Genomic DNA, 15,719 nt, shown 5'->3' with positions numbered 1-15,719 from the left:
TATCGAAAATTAAAGTGCAGACAAAAAACTGAACAAATTTTTTTAAAATGTATGAAAGAAAAAGGGCCAATAACTCAAATAATCATTATTATAGCCATCATCAATGACAAATGCTAACCTCTTTAGTGTAATAGTGTTAATGAACCAATTAACAAAAGGCAATGACCATATAGAAAAATGAGACTAATAAAATTTTGTAAAGTGGGGAAATAAAAATTTAACACATTTATTTATTTGATAAATGAAAAAATATTTTTACCCTCATATACAATGAACTGTAAACTAAAAAACAAAACACCAGTTTTTAGCTATAATTTGAGAAAAAAATTAAAACTGTAAATTAATTTTTTAGGGGTATAAACGTATACCATGTTTCAGAAGTGATGTGGCTGTACACACCCAAAGTCTTTTTTAACATATGCACATGCATGCAAAGTCATTTTAGTTGTATCTGACTCTGTGCAACCCCATGGACTGTACCTGCCAGGCTCCTCTATACTGAGATAATAGCCAAATGATTGAGAAACATGTAAAAACTAATGGAGAGCCTGTCCCTGGCCTTACCAGTAGTTAGAAAAGTATTTTGGACCTGTGCAGAAAGTATATGAAAGTCCATATGGCTAGTTTACAGCCATTTCCTCCCATTGTTTTAGTCTGGGTTTTCTAACTAGTTAGATTTAACTGGATGGGACAAACCAAATGAGTGATAAAGATGCATCATGACTCTAGGGACTTTGCCTTTTTTACTGTTTAATACTTTGATTTGTAGATTGTTAAATGATTTAAATCCCAGGAAGTATAGAAGGCTCTTAAACTTTTGCTTCCACTGGGCTTTTTAACCCAAAGAGTCAAATGACAGTCTGTGAGACAAATGATAGTGACTTTGTGAGTTTTTCTGGCTTTTCAGCATGAGATTAAGAGGCCAGACATTTTCTGTTTGCAGAGATCAAGTATTAATAATAACAAGAAAGCCCACGTTCTCTGATGTGGAAACAGGAAGTCTGTAAATCTTTGTATCCTGCTCTGTTTCTATTTCCTGACAAGTCGACTACTTGAATGGCCATCCCTCGGAGCAGTTATTCTGACAACATGAAAAAAAAGTAGTTGCTTTCATTTATTTCCTCATTTCCTCATGGGAATTTCCTGCAAGCATGGATAATAATAACTTGATAAGCAAATTATTCTGTATATCTTATTTCATGTTTTTTTCTAAAGAGGCGCTTTCCTTGTTATCCTACCCTCTAAAATTGTAAAACAGTAAAACATTCGTGTCTGGTGGACTCCTTGCTTTCCTTTTTCACAAGACAAAGGCACTTTGTTCTGACAAATGTGACAAACCAACTTTAGTTGTAAACTAAGTAGCCAGATGATATAATATATTATTAAGTATTTATGAAGTAATCTGGGGCAATATGCAGCTGGTCCCCTGTTCCTTAACAGATGTAAGAATTCCCAGTATATTTCCCTGATTGATTACATGAATTTCCTTATTACAGTGCTATATTTGAACACAAGCCTTTAATCATCTGATGCCTTTTCTCTGCAAGACCATCTTTCTGCAATAAAAGGGCATCTGTTTTAACAGCAGAAACAGCATTTATCCAGAGACATTCTAGATAGAAATAGATTAAAATATAGATTGTATACTAGAATTACTTAATTGGAGTTGTTTAATTGTTTGTTTGAAATGAATCATGTTGTCAGCAAGTCGCTATATGTATATTAAACACCCAGCTATTCCTTAGCATGAGGAAGCTATCTTTGGGCTTTCTCCCCAAAATATCAGATTATTTTCCCTTACATACTATATAAACTCAGATGAATTAAGAAACTTACATAATGCTCTTCAGATAAATCTGCCTTGAACCTGAGATTATGTCCAAAACATGGAAGTCCAAAACCAAACTATCATGAAAAATTCCAGTGACTATAAATAGAAGTTCTAAATTCGAAATGTCATTTCAACCTTCTCCATGTCACAGCTTGACTCTCATAATTGCTCTTGTTGCCTTATTTTCCTTTAGTACACTGTGACCATTTCCTGAGGTGACTGGGTACTGTGTGATCTTTTTCACTTACATTCGGTATCATCGTATGAACATTATTTGATAGGGAAAGAAGCCTAGTCATAACATAAGCAACTCAACATAGCCGACCTTTAAAACTGCTGGTTGCCTTAATAAGACACCAACACTGCCAGCAGCAATGTTATTCTTAAGCTTCTTAAGGGTTCATTTCAGTGGTTGTTTTCCATTACATCCATTAATGTAATCTACACAGCAGGGCTGTCTCTAACTATGTTATTAATTATTATGATGTCCTGCTATGGAAATTGAAATATAGATATGGATTTCAAGACCTTGAATGGGAACATAAAAACAACCAAGTTAATCATTTCATTTAGCAAAGCAGCAAGTAAAAACAAAAGACTTTCCTAAACCACACAGCTGTGGCATAACTGACCTTGATTTCCAAGGTCAGCACTGAATGGGGCAGAATTGATGGTTTGTGCTGACACTTATTGAATAAATTACGCTAGAAACGTTCTGCTACTATGGCTATAGAATCAACCTGAGGATACAACAACAAAACATATAAAATTTTATATCACAGAGAAACAATGGGACATTTTCATAATTTTCATCATTAATTACATATCAGCTTCTATATTTTGCTTTCCAGATGGCACAATGGTAAAGAATCCACCTGCCAATGCAGGAGATGCAAGAGATGTGGGTTCGATCCCTGGGTTGGGAAGCTCCCCTGGGGCAGGAAATGGCAACCCATTCCAGTATGTTTGCCTGGAAAATCCCATGGACAAAGGAGCCTGGTGGGCTACAGTCTGCTGCTGCTGCTGCTGCTAAGTCGCTTCAGTCGTGTCCGACTCTGTGCGACCCCGTGGACGGCAGCCCACCAGGCTCCCCTGTCCCTGGGATTCTCCAGGCAAGAACACTATAGTCTACGGGGTTGCAAAGAACTGAACATGGCTGAGCAACTGAGCGCACACAGAACTTACATTTTATTATATAGATGCAGAAATGTTTCACTAGTAATTTCTATAGACCACATAAACTGAAAAAACAAAGGTTAAACAGCTAGTATTTAAGTTTTTTGCTATGTAGTTCAGAAATAAGAAATTAGGATTTTCAAGTTGAATAGCAATTTCTTTGAAAAGTCCAAAGAAAATTATTACTCTACCTAGAGATGAGGCCAGAAAGTCACACATCTATGAAGACAATAAAACTTAAATTTACATAAGAATAAGACAGGTTTATCTCTTCTTCCCGAAAAAAGATTTCCTTCTTTTAGTAGATGTTCAAGAGTATTTTATGAACCTGTGTATGAGAACAGAAGGGCGAAGCAAATTCAAATAGTTCATTCAGATAAAATCTGTGTAGCCATTAAATCTCAAAACCTCAGCAATATCTATGGAGTTATTTATATTTCCCTGTGCTCTAAGTTCATGTTAACTAATACAATCTGTGCCTATTTATGATGGTTTCATCTCTTTTTTAATTCCTACTTCTCTGGCCTCAGGGAAAATGCCGACTTTCAACTATCATTTGAAATTAACTTCTCTTTTTCTTATATGTTAAAAGATGACTACACCTTTAGTTTATTGCGAATATCAAAGACAGCCAGTAATCTCTTCATCATTTCCCCAACTATGCAACTCAAAGTACGTCTGTTTCCATCTGAAAATATGCTTGCTGATTCCCAAGGCTAAATCCTGCTGTCCTGTAACCTAACTCTCTGCCTTCTCCTCCTGTATTTACCCTCAGTTTATTTAGTAAATAGTCCTCTTCAGTCACCTGGTGGAGTTTTTCTCCTTGATCCATAAACATGTTCTGGTTACTTCTAAATTGAACAACATTATTTTATACTAATGCCTTTTCATTTTCACCCTAATGCCTACACACTGGAAAAGACTGATGCTGGGAAAGACTGAAGGCAAAAGGAAAAGAGGCGGCAGAGGATGAGATGGTTAGATTGCATAACTGACTCAAAGGACATGAATCTGAGCAAACTCTGGGAGACAGTGGAGGACAGAGGAACCTGGCAAGCTGTAGTTTGCAGTTGCAAAGAGTCAGACACGACTTAGTGACTGAACAACAATAACAATGCCTTTTCGGGTTCTTTTCCTGCATTTTTCAGGCAAACTGAGTTTATCCATTAAAAGGCACATTATAACAGAATGCTTAATGCCATGGGGGAAATGTTTAAAATATATTTTAAAGATAAATACAAAACCAAGTAGACAGCATGATTCCAATTTTGTGAAAAATATGTATGTTTACATAGTAAAAGGTGTACAAACACACAAAGAGAGATGCACATACACCCAGAGAGATAGAGATATGAGACAAAGAGAGAGAGACAGATTTTTCTGGGTAATGACATACATTTTTACTTGAGCTATATCCAATTGCCTAATTAAGTTAAGTGAGGGAAAAATGTGCAGTACTGGGGAGGTTGCCACTGTAAGGACAAGGTCCAAAGGTTTGGGGTCAAAGATTAGGGTTCAAGTTCTAATTCTGTCACTTACTAGGTTAAGGAATGTGGCCTTAAGCAAGTTCCTTAACCTCTGAGACTCAATTTTCTTCATCTGAAAATAAGGATAATGCTAAATATTTTATATACTTTGAAGAATTAGTGGTGGGCTTTTCCAAGGAGTCATTATAATGGGTGCTATTTACCCATCCCTGGTAGAATGATAGAATGATGTTCTATCCACATTTCCCCAAACATATGTGGGTGACCAACTGCCAGAGGGCATAGGGCTTCAGCAGGAGAAACTATAATAATTGCGTGTTTCAGTACAATTAGCAGGTGATCGACTTCACTGTTTCTTGGCAGAGAGTATGCTCCATTCTGGGCTTCCCTGGTGGCTTAAATGGTAAAGAATCCACCTATAACGCAGAAGACCTGGGTTCAATCCCTGGGTTGGAAAGATCCCATGGAGGAGGAAATGACAAGCCATTCCAGTATTCTTGCCTGGAGAATCCCATGGATGGAGGAGCCTGGTGGGCTACACTCCATGGGGTCATAAAGAGCTGGACATGACATGACTGAGTGACTAATACTTTTACTGTCCATGCTCCATTCTGCCCTTTGCTGTGGGATGTCATTCTGGGGCAGAAAAACCCAACTCCTAAACTCAAGTGTGCTTTGGGATAAACTCTTCATTTTTACTTTATTAAAATCTAACCCCTATACATTGAGTCACGTGCCTTAACCTCTCATAGAATGGAATTTCTGAAGATTATATATTTTTCAAGGGTCAGTCCAGGATATACACTGCTCTTGATTTCAATAAATGAGAAACAGAGCCAAAGTCAGAACAGACAGGAGGAGGGATTTTTTCTCCGGGGTTTAGAGTATCTAATTCCAGTCTATTTGTTCATTCATTATTAACTTGCCTTGCTTATTATTTGGTTTCCTGGTGAGACTCATAGGGTCGTCCCAGCTCACTCTCTGAAGGTTTATTCTCTCTTTTGGTTGAGTGCACTTCTATTTCTTTAGCAGCATCTCTTTTGTTTTATAAAGCCTCAGATGATATTTCCAACTCTCTTCTGATCTGTTGCATTTTTAAAGGAAAGAAATATTGTGCTAAAGCTAAAGAGACTTTGAAGCAGCAGAGCATATATAATTTATGTCGAAGAAGGGTGAGTGAAACCATCTCTGGGACCAGCTGGTTTTAATGTGTCTGAAAGCTCAAATTTTTAGAACATGACCACATAAATGTCCTTTAGATTTGTAAGCTTGATCAATTTGCTTAGATATTTTCGGACCGGAGAACTTTACAAATGACTTCTATTTCGAAGAAAATAAAACAAAAACAAGTGGGAGTGTGCTGCTTTTGAATTTTTCCTCTTTTAATGGAAATCAGAGAGGCAGCTGCAGTGTAGACAGGCCTGACTGCACCTCCTGGCAGGGTCTGTGCCAGTGCCTGCACACACCCTTCCTGCATTGGACTCTCTGCAGAGCAAGGTGGTTCAGTTCAGTTCAATTCAGTCGCTCAGTCATGTCCAACTCTTTGTGACTCAATGGACTGCAGCACACCAGGCTTCCTGTCCATCACCATCTCCCAGAGCTTGCTCAAACTCATGTCCATTGAATCAATGATGCCATCCAACTATCTCGTCCTCTGCCGTCCCCTTCTCCTCCTGCCTTCAATCTTTCCCAGTCTGGGTCTTAGCCAGTGAGTCAGCTGTCTGCATCAGGTGGCCAAAGTATTGGAGCTTCAGCTTCAGCATCAGTCCTTCCAATGAACACTTAGGACTGACTTCCTTTACAATTGACTGGTTTGATCTCCTCACTGCCCAAGGGACTCTCAAGACTCTTCTCCAACACTACAGTTCAAAAATATCAATTCTTTGGTGCTCAGCTTTCTTTATGGTCCAACTCTCACATCCATACACAACTACTGGAAAAACCATAGCTTTGACTAGAAAAACTTTTGTTGGCAAGGCAATGTCTCTGCTTCTTAATATGCTTTCTAGGTTTGTCATAGCTTTTCTTCCAAGGAGCAAGCATCTTTCAATTTCATGACTGCAGTCACCGTCTGCAGTGATTTTGGAGCCCAAGAAAATAAAGTCTGTCACTGTTTCCATTGTTTCCCTATCTATTTACCATGAAGTGATGGGACCAGATGCAATGATCTTAGTTTTTTGAATGTTGAGTTTTAAGCCAGCTTTTTCACTTTCCTCTTTTGCCTTCATCAAAAGGCTCTTTAGTTCCTCTTCATTTTCTGCCATAAGGTTGGTGTCATTTGCATATCTGTGGTTATTGATATTTCTCCCAGCGATCTTGATTCCAGCTTGTGCTTCATCTAACCTGGCATTTCTCATGGTATACTCTGCATATATGTTAAACAAGCAGGGTGACAATGTACAGCCTTGATGTACTCCTTTCCTAATTTTGAACCAGTCCATTAAGAAACAGCCAAAGTGCTTTTCACATTCCTATACTTGTGGCTCCAGTGGAAATGAGTTGGGAGCAGTGCCAGGGAGCATTATTTAGGGTCTCTTGGATAGAAACTGAGTTGTGGGTGAATGTAAGTGTGTGTGTGTGTGTGTGTGTGTGTGTGTGTGTGTGTGTGTGTGTGTGTAGGGCCTGGGGAGTTTAAATATTTGCTCTCAAAGGTCATTTGCACTGAAGATGGAAGAGGTGAGATAAGGAAGGAACAATTATTGAGCAGCTCTTAAGAGAAAGGGTGGGCTTCCCTCATGGCTTAGCTGGTAAAGAATCCACCTACATTATGGGAGACCTGGGTTCCATCCCTGGGTTGGGAAGATCACACCTGGAGAGGGAAGGGCTACCCACTCCAGTATTCTGGCCTGGAGAATTCCATGGACTAAATAGTCCATGGGGTCGCAAAGTGTTGGGCATGACTGAGCAACTTTCACTCACCAAGAGAAAGGGCACAGTGTTTTACAGATGCTTTCTTATTTAATCCTCAGTATAACTCTGGGAGGTGATATTACTTAGGAAGCTGAGGCCAGAGGTGTTGAGCAGCTGGCTCACGGTCACACAGCTTGTAAGAGGCATCACTAGATTCTGACTGGCAAGTCCTGGTCTTTCTGGGACACTACCCCATGGAGTCTCAGTAACTGACCCTCTCTAACCCTGTGGTACTTTCCAGGTTCAAAGACAGGAACTGGGTCTCCTCTAAGGCAGGGGAATGGGTCTTCCACTTCCCGTATTGTCACCAAACACACTTGATGGGGAAGGCAGCTGTGTGATACACGTGGACCTGAATCACTGTGACTGTTACAAACAAACTCGCTCTACCATCTTGCTTTCCTCCTGGCTTTCTCTCCTTAGCCCCAGAATGTCATTTGCTATTTCCTCCCTTCTGGCAAAGACTAACCCTTCCTTCTTCTTCAGATCTCGCTTTAGTTAGAAGTTCCTTGGCCACTCCCATCCCTTCCCCAGGCTGGTTTCTGTGGTCTACCATTATCACAGTCCATCCTCACCTTTTCTTCTAATTACTTGCTAATTTCCCTACATCCCCAGTTAGGTCATTGGAATAATGTCCTTGTTCACTGTTTTGCCCCAGAAACTAAGACGGATAGTGCATGGTGTGTGGCAGATGTGCAGGGTATCTGAACACAGGCTGAGCAGTGTCAGGCCTAGCTGGGGGAGGGGCGTTAAAACCCATGCTACGATCCCAGTCCCCCAGGGATCATAGGACCTAAGAAGAAATCGTGTGTTCACACTGTAACACAGCTTCAAGGCAAGTCCCCTACCCCTTCTTCCCACCAGGTGGCTGCCCCAGACTTAGGACATGTTGACTGTGGTGTCACCAAGAGGGACAGAGAGACAAAAGTACGGACTTCATCAATGAAAATGCCTGAGTTACTTCTCGCTTCCTTTCTCTTCTCTTTTCCTCACTCCTTTCCCCCTCTCCTTTTATACAACATATAAAAAAGATACAGGAAAGAATTATTGCCTTTGGCTTTTGACTTAACAAAATCTAACTTAGAGATTATTTTAAAATATTTGAAAACAATGTTAAAAAGCATTATTAATTTCAACATTGTAAAATGGATACAAATATATTTTTATATGAGGCAAATAAAACTTTCACTTGAATAAGGATGATTACTATCATCAACAAACCTACCTTCCCACTGGGCATTGAATATCACCAATGCTAACAAAATAACTATTAAGAAATTAATTATTTGTGTATTAGAGCAAGTGTCTCAGCCTTGGGTCTCAGTGGTTCCAGTTATTGGCTTAAAATTCTGGGCACAAGTGGGATTTTTGTTTTTGTTAGGGATAATGACTTTGTCTCCTGTGTACAGATAATAATTTACATAAAAAATTATTCAGTGATAAAACTGATAAACACAGTGTTTGTACAACCCAATTCCACTCATTACCTTATATTAATGGATTTTCATTCCATGTGTCTAGGATGTTATCTTTCTGCTTTCAACTTTAAACTTGTGAGAATATCTTTGTTAGCTCTGACAGTAACAGAAATGCGGAGCCAGTGCAGGGAAAGGATAGAAAGAATAAGAGAACCCAGAAGCACACAATCTGTAGGCGTTAAGATGCTGCCATCTCTGAATGACAACTGAATTTCTGGAAAAGCCAAAGTGTTTGTAGTATGAAAGGCTGGATTTTATTACATTGCCAATCACAATTTTATAACACAACTTTATTCTCTTAGTCTATAAAAGTATACCTACAGAAAATAGCCAAATCTGAGCATCAGAAGATGCTAGTCTACCTACCGCCCAGTCTACCTGATGCGTGATCTCTGTAGTTCTGAGAAGCAAAAGAGTAATTTAAAATTAGGAGTGTGAAAGTTGTATGTGTGTGTGTGTGTGTGTATGTGTGTGTGTGTGTAAAGTTGACTAGAGAACTGAGGGGCTTATTGGTGGATAAGTGAGAGTTGGCTGTGGGTGTGTATATGAAAGGCTGATCAGTTCTGAGCAATGATGAAAAGGTTTAACTGCAGACCTTTTTAACTATGAAGGTTTCTACACTTGATCTGAGCTCAGGATTAAAAAAAAGTATACCTACAAAATATACAGAGATAAATAATGTACATGTTTATCATATATATGTATTATATCCATACAATTTATGTGTATATAAATGAAACTAAGGTAGCATAAACACAGTATTATATACTTATAAAAATAAATTTTGCATTAAAGAGAATCCCATGAATTGAGTAAACACAATCTGACAATTTCTAGATGTCATGGTGCATCTCCAATTCTCACATCCATACGTGACTACTGGAAAAATCATAGCTTTGACTAGACAGATCTTTATTGGCAAGGTGATGTCTCTGCTTTTTAATACACTGTCTAGGTTTGTCATAGCTTTTCTTCCAAGGAGCCAGCATCTTTAATTTCATGGATACAGTCACTGTATCACAGTGATTTTGTAACATGACCTTTATCAAATTATAGAACTTGCATTTTATTTTTCTGAGTGATACTTAAAGAATCACAAATAGATACTGAACTTGTTAAATGATTTTTTACAAACTTCTTAAACAAATTATTTTTGTTTCTTTTCTTCAGGCAAATTTTGGAGTACCTTGAACAATTTTCTAATGTTAAACCAACGTTGTATTCCACGGTAAGCCCTCTTGATCAGACATATCTGAAATAGCATGCTGTACAAGTAATTGGAAAATATTCATTTAAACACACACAGAACTCATTTGTGAAAACTGACTTTGTTTTGAATCATAATTTTAAAGAATTACTATTACACACTTTATGATATCAGTGCAATTGAATTTGAAATAAATAGTAAAGTGATAATTAGAAACTTCATTTAGTTGAAAATTAAAAAATGCTTACACATCATTTAAACTAAAATTAAGAAATACTTAGTACAGAACAAAAATGAAAGTGCTACACATCAACATTTACATGTTGACACTTTGTGGAAAATGTATAGCTTTAAATACTTTTATTACATTTTTCAGCTTGTGGATTTTAGATCAAGCAGATATCAAAGATTTAAGCCTAAAGCATTTATAAGTGGTCCTACCATTTGCCATGGATTCTAGGGGAAATCTTCAGTTTATTTTCATGTGTTTGTTTACTTAAGCCTCCACGGAGAGTTTGTCTACATAAGTGAACCTGCCATCCTGTATACAAGAGTGTATTTATATATAAATTCTTAAGATGGCTGATGGTTCAGCATTTATTTACTTCCCTGGATTAATGTTCTGCCCTTGTATTTGGCTTCATATTTTTTCTTGCATTTTTGTAATCTCATACATTTACTTAAAAATTATTCTATTTTCAGTATTTTCTTTCAAACATATGAAAAAGTGCTTTGTAGTAGTAGGTGTCAGTAATTCTCATCTGCTTCACTACTGGAAACTTATATCGATCTTATTATTTTTAATATATATTATTTCAGTTTAAAATATTATGGTATTTCCATGATGATTTCTTCTTTAAATGTAGTTCACAGTGTGATTGCATTTTCACCAGGATCCTCCCCCTCCTTTTTTAAAATTGCATTTCATTTTTATTGCATTGACAACATACTTTGGTTCGTATCAAAGAGTCCCTTCAGTATTCATGGAAATGCTTTATGCTATTATACTGTCCATTTTTATAAAAATTAATGATTCTCTTAAATGTATTTTCTAATTGTTAGGTATATAGTTATATATGTATAAAGCTTGTTCATCATGCACTCAAGTTCTTATATCTGTACTAGTTCTTGACTGCTTGATCTATCAGCAGCACAGAGGGATGCATTAATATTTCCCTGTATGATTGTGGATGTGTGGATATCATCTTTAATCTGACACGTTTTCATTTGTGTATTTGGGGCTTTCTTTTTAGGTATCCTACTGGGTTTTTGATCATTTTACTTGAAGGCGACTGTGTCATTGATGCATTTGCTCACCTCTGCTGTTCCCTTTCCTTGTCATTTCTGGCATTATCTCTTAGAACCTCAGTTCCTCCATTTAAAGTGAATTTTTACATTCTGTCCAGTGTTTCCGGAGGTTTGAAGTGGGAGGGTTTTCACATTTTGTTAATATCTTGCCAGGAGGGCCTGAAGTTAATAGATTTCATTTAACCTATGGAACTGGATGAGATCACCTGGGCAAGAGAGTATAAAACAAAGAGAAGTGAGCGGAGGGCTGATCCACAGGAAACTAATATTAAGAGGATGAAGGAAAGTGAGGTAAACCAAGTATGACTTCCTTCTATCCCAGAATCTCTGCAAATTCTTCCCCTTAGAGGGCTCATAAATTTCCAAGTATGCCAAAAAGCAAATTAAACATAGGTAATAAAACAGAAGTCAGTCTTTCACACAGAGTCATTTGTATCTTAACCAAATATACAATATGGTAATAAGAACATTGGCAGATAGTGTGCATTTTGTGCTCAAAGGCAGTTTGTTTTTTTCTTGTGTATAGAGATGTACGAGAATCGTTCTCCTTTTATTGAGTGTTAAATATAAGGAAAACTTTTATTGCTGGCATTTTATAAAAATAATCTGATGTCTACTTTTATTCGTTTTATATTGAACCCTTTGGCAAAAGACAGCCTCGTCATTGTTTTCTGTCAATCTTCAGATGGGGAAAAGCAGAAAGATTTCAAGCTGGTATACTCTTTGAAAGAAAAAGCAATAGAGAAAATGGCAAAGACAGATAAAAGAAAATGAGATTTACAATGTCAGCTAAACTTTAGGGATGAGAAAACACAAAAAGATCCATAGTAGAGCAAGACTAGGGTAAATACCGACAGTTCTGACAGATTTCAGAGATATACCAAACTTCCTTGGCTATAAGAAATTGACCAGAAATGTTAAGATAGTTTCTCTTATAATACTGTGCATGCTCTTGCAGTTTACAAGCTATAAAATCACATTGTGCAGAGATGGGATCAAAAACAAAAAATTATCTTAGGGTACAGAGTCAGTGAACAATGATGAGTAAGTATTTGAACTTTGGAGAGGGGTAAGGGGGCTACAATGCTGTCACTGAAATTTTTTCTAAAGGGAAAATACCTACAAGTTGCTTCAAAAAAAAAAAAAAAGAAGGGAACTTCTTTGCAAAAGCTGAGGCTTTAGATGAACAAATAACTTCTTCAACATTCTCAAATATATTAAACCCAACTTCATGTGGTTAGTATAAAATAGAATGGCTGAATTATACTTAAAATATTTAATTCAGAATGTGTAAAAAAAAAAGCAATCAAAGTTAGAAGCAAACAAGAATATGTGTATTTCTTATATACATTACCATGTGTAAAACATATCACTAGTGGGAAGCTGCTGCATAACCCAAGAAGCTCAGCCTGGTGCTCTGTGATGACCTAGAGTGGTGAGATGGGGGAGGGTGTGTGGAGAGAGGCTCAAGAGGGAGGGGATGTGTGTATACTTATGACTGATTCATGCTGTTGTATGGCAGAAACCAACTCAATATTATAAAGCAATTATCTGCCAATTTTTTAAAAAAACGTGCATTTCTGCCCAGTTATTACACTCCACTATCATCTCTGCAGAAAAGCAGCATCCTGAACTTTCTATTTTTCTTAGCTTGACATCTAGCTGACATATTTACTATTGAAATATTTGTTGGAACTGTGGAATTCTGCATTTAGAATTATCAGCTGTTTGTGATGATGATTTTCCTGAGTCATAACTCTTTGATAGCTAATGGACTGAAATGAGATTACTAAATCTTCACTGACGGAGGCCAGTCAGCAGCCATGATTTTAGAAGCAAAGCCTTTGAACATCCTGATCCCTCTACTCGGTTGCTTTTCTAGCCACTTCTTTCACTAATACCAACTCTTCCTTTCTTTTCTTTTTTTTCTTGCTACAGCACGTGGCATGTGGGATCTTCCCCAATCACGGATCAAATCCATGCCCCCTACAGTGTAAGCATGAGTCTTAACCACTGGACCACGAGGGAAGTTTCAAAACTCTTCCTTTGCCTCTTAGCTCAAATTTGTCTTCCCTACATCCCTCCTCACCCAGCAAAGCTTAGTTCTCTTTTTCTTTTTTAAAAAGATTTATTGAAGTATAGTTGATTTATAACGTTGCATTAACTTCTGCTGTATAGCAAAGTGACTCAGTTATGCATATATATTGTTTTTCATATTCTTTCCCTTATGGTTTATCACAGGATATTGAATATAGTTCCCTGTGCTACACTGTAGGACCTTGTTGTTTATTCATCCTATATATATAAAATAGCTTGGGATTAGCAGATGCAAACTATTTCAGTTCTCTTATGTTGTCACTTTTCTTTCATAACTCTTATTCCCATTTATGGTGTACGTCCTTCAATTATTTGATGTATGCCTCTATCCATCAGTGAGCTCTCCATCAGTGAGCTCCATAAAGCCAGTGATGAATGTTCTCATATTCCCAATCACTAGCATCAAGGCTGTCACATAGTAGGTGAAAACATTAATTGAATGAAATACAGCCATGTACATTGGTGTCATATAGGCTTGTACCTCTAATCTCCTAATTCTTCTCTTTGACCCCTAACTCATCTTCCCTTTTTCATCAACCACTGTTCCATTTTTGGATGTCCCCATAGGGCAGAAAGTGAAGAGGAACTAAAAAGCCTCTTGATGAAAGTGAAAGAGGATAGTGAAAAAGTTGGCCTAAAGCTCAACATTCAGAAAACGAAGATCATGGCATCTGGTCCCATCACTTCATGGGAAATAGATGGGGAAACAGTGGAAACAGTGTCAGACCTTATTTTTTTGAGCTCCAAAATCACTGCAGATGGTGATTGCAGCCATGAAATTAAAAGACGCTTACTCCTTGGAAGGAAAGTTATGACCAACCTAGATAGCATATTCAAAAGTAGAGACATTACTTTGCCAACAAAGGTCAGTCTAGTCAAGGCTATGGTTTTCCAGTAGTCATGTATGGATGTGAGAGTTGGACTGTGAAGAAAGCTGAGCACCAAAGAATTGATGCTTTTGAACTGTGGTGTTGGAGAAGACTCTTGAGAGTCCCTTGGACTGCAAGGAGATTCAACCAGTCCATTCTGAAGGAGATCAGTCCTGGATGTTCTTTGGAAGGAATGATGCTAAAGCTGAAACTCCAGTCCTTTGGCCACCTCATGCGAAGAGTTGACTCATTGGAAAAGACTCTGAAGCTGGGAGGGATTGGGGGCAGGAGGAGAAGGGGACGAGAGAGGATGAGATGGCTGGATGGCATCACTGACTCGATGGACGTGAGTTTAAGTGAACTCTAGGAGTTGGTGATGGACAGGGAGGCCTGGCGTGCTGCGATTCATGGGGCTGCAAAGTGTCAGACATGACTGAGTGACTGAACTGAACTGAACTGATCTGACAGGTCCAAATTAAATATCTCAAAAATTTGTGCTCAAAAGATGATCCATAATTTTCTACTGCAAGCTTCTACTTAGTTTGTTACGTTCATTTAGTCTCTTGAGGCTCTGGGGTATTTTTTCCCTGTAGAGCACATTCATGAAGAAATTTTATTAGATTTGATTTTACAAGGGAAAACAATGCTATTTGGTTTGCAAGAAAGCTGGTAGACTCAGTTTGATTAAAAACCTCTTTTAGAAAGTGCAGTAGCAAGAATGGAAAATGTAATAAAGCCAAAATCAGAGACATAACTTTATCCTTACTTTTTAGTATCACTGTAATTTCCCTCCTGGAGATTGCTTCATTGAAGTATAGTTCAATCTACTTTCTATAACGACTGATTCAGGCCAAGATGGCCGACATGTTTTTGCAATGACTCAGCAGAGAAGGAGCATGTTGCTGTTGGAAGCAAGATCACTTAGTCTCACTGGGTGGCAAAGGTAGTATTGGAACTGTCAGGGCTGAGTGCCAGGTTGACACTGAAGGCTGTGGGCACTACTTAGGCAATTAGCTTCTTGGCTGATCACAAACCTCTGACAAAACTTGTTCTTTTCTGTTTGCATATGAAAAAGAACCCTAATTATGTAAGTCACCCTGAGCTGCTGGGAGTAATGTCTGTGGTAGGCAGAATAATGGTCTTCCGAAGAGTCCTACATCTTAATCACAATGACCTTGTCCCCTTTAAACACAGTTAAAATCCCAACTCCCAATATGATGGTATTAGGAGGTAGGGCTTTGGGGAAGGGATTAAGTCCTGAGGACTCCTTATCCTTCTGCCACATGAAGACACAGTGAGAAGGTGGCCATCTATGAACCAGGAAGCAGACAACAAATCTGCTAGCACCTTGATCTT

At 38.0% G+C, this 15,719-nt stretch overlaps 1 long non-coding RNA gene, 1 other non-coding gene and 1 pseudogene across 2 annotated transcripts in view; all 3 read left to right on the top strand.

Moving 5' to 3' along the window:
* The window catches only part of LOC138428105 (uncharacterized), a 147,263-nt gene extending 133,533 nt beyond the window's left edge, over positions 1-13,730 (top strand). The window contains exons 7-8 of the long non-coding RNA XR_011252270.1: positions 10,053-10,110; positions 13,336-13,730. This is a non-coding gene — a long non-coding RNA (uncharacterized lncRNA). The remainder of the gene's footprint in view (positions 1-10,052; positions 10,111-13,335) is intronic.
* Positions 9,195-9,288, top strand: LOC138428583 (small nucleolar RNA U2-19; annotated as a pseudogene).
* LOC138428582 (small nucleolar RNA U2-30) lies at positions 9,448-9,517 on the top strand. Its single transcript, XR_011252519.1, has one exon. It is a non-coding gene; the product is annotated as a small nucleolar RNA U2-30 (small nucleolar RNA).
* Positions 13,731-15,719: the final 1,989 nt, after the last annotated feature.

The sequence above is a fragment of the Ovis canadensis genome, chromosome 23, assembly GCF_042477335.2.
Source record: "Ovis canadensis isolate MfBH-ARS-UI-01 breed Bighorn chromosome 23, ARS-UI_OviCan_v2, whole genome shotgun sequence".
In the NCBI taxonomy this organism is placed as follows: Eukaryota; Metazoa; Chordata; class Mammalia; order Artiodactyla; family Bovidae; genus Ovis; species Ovis canadensis.
Note: the sequence above shows the minus strand (reverse complement) of the source record. Positions and strands in the feature narration are given on the sequence as shown.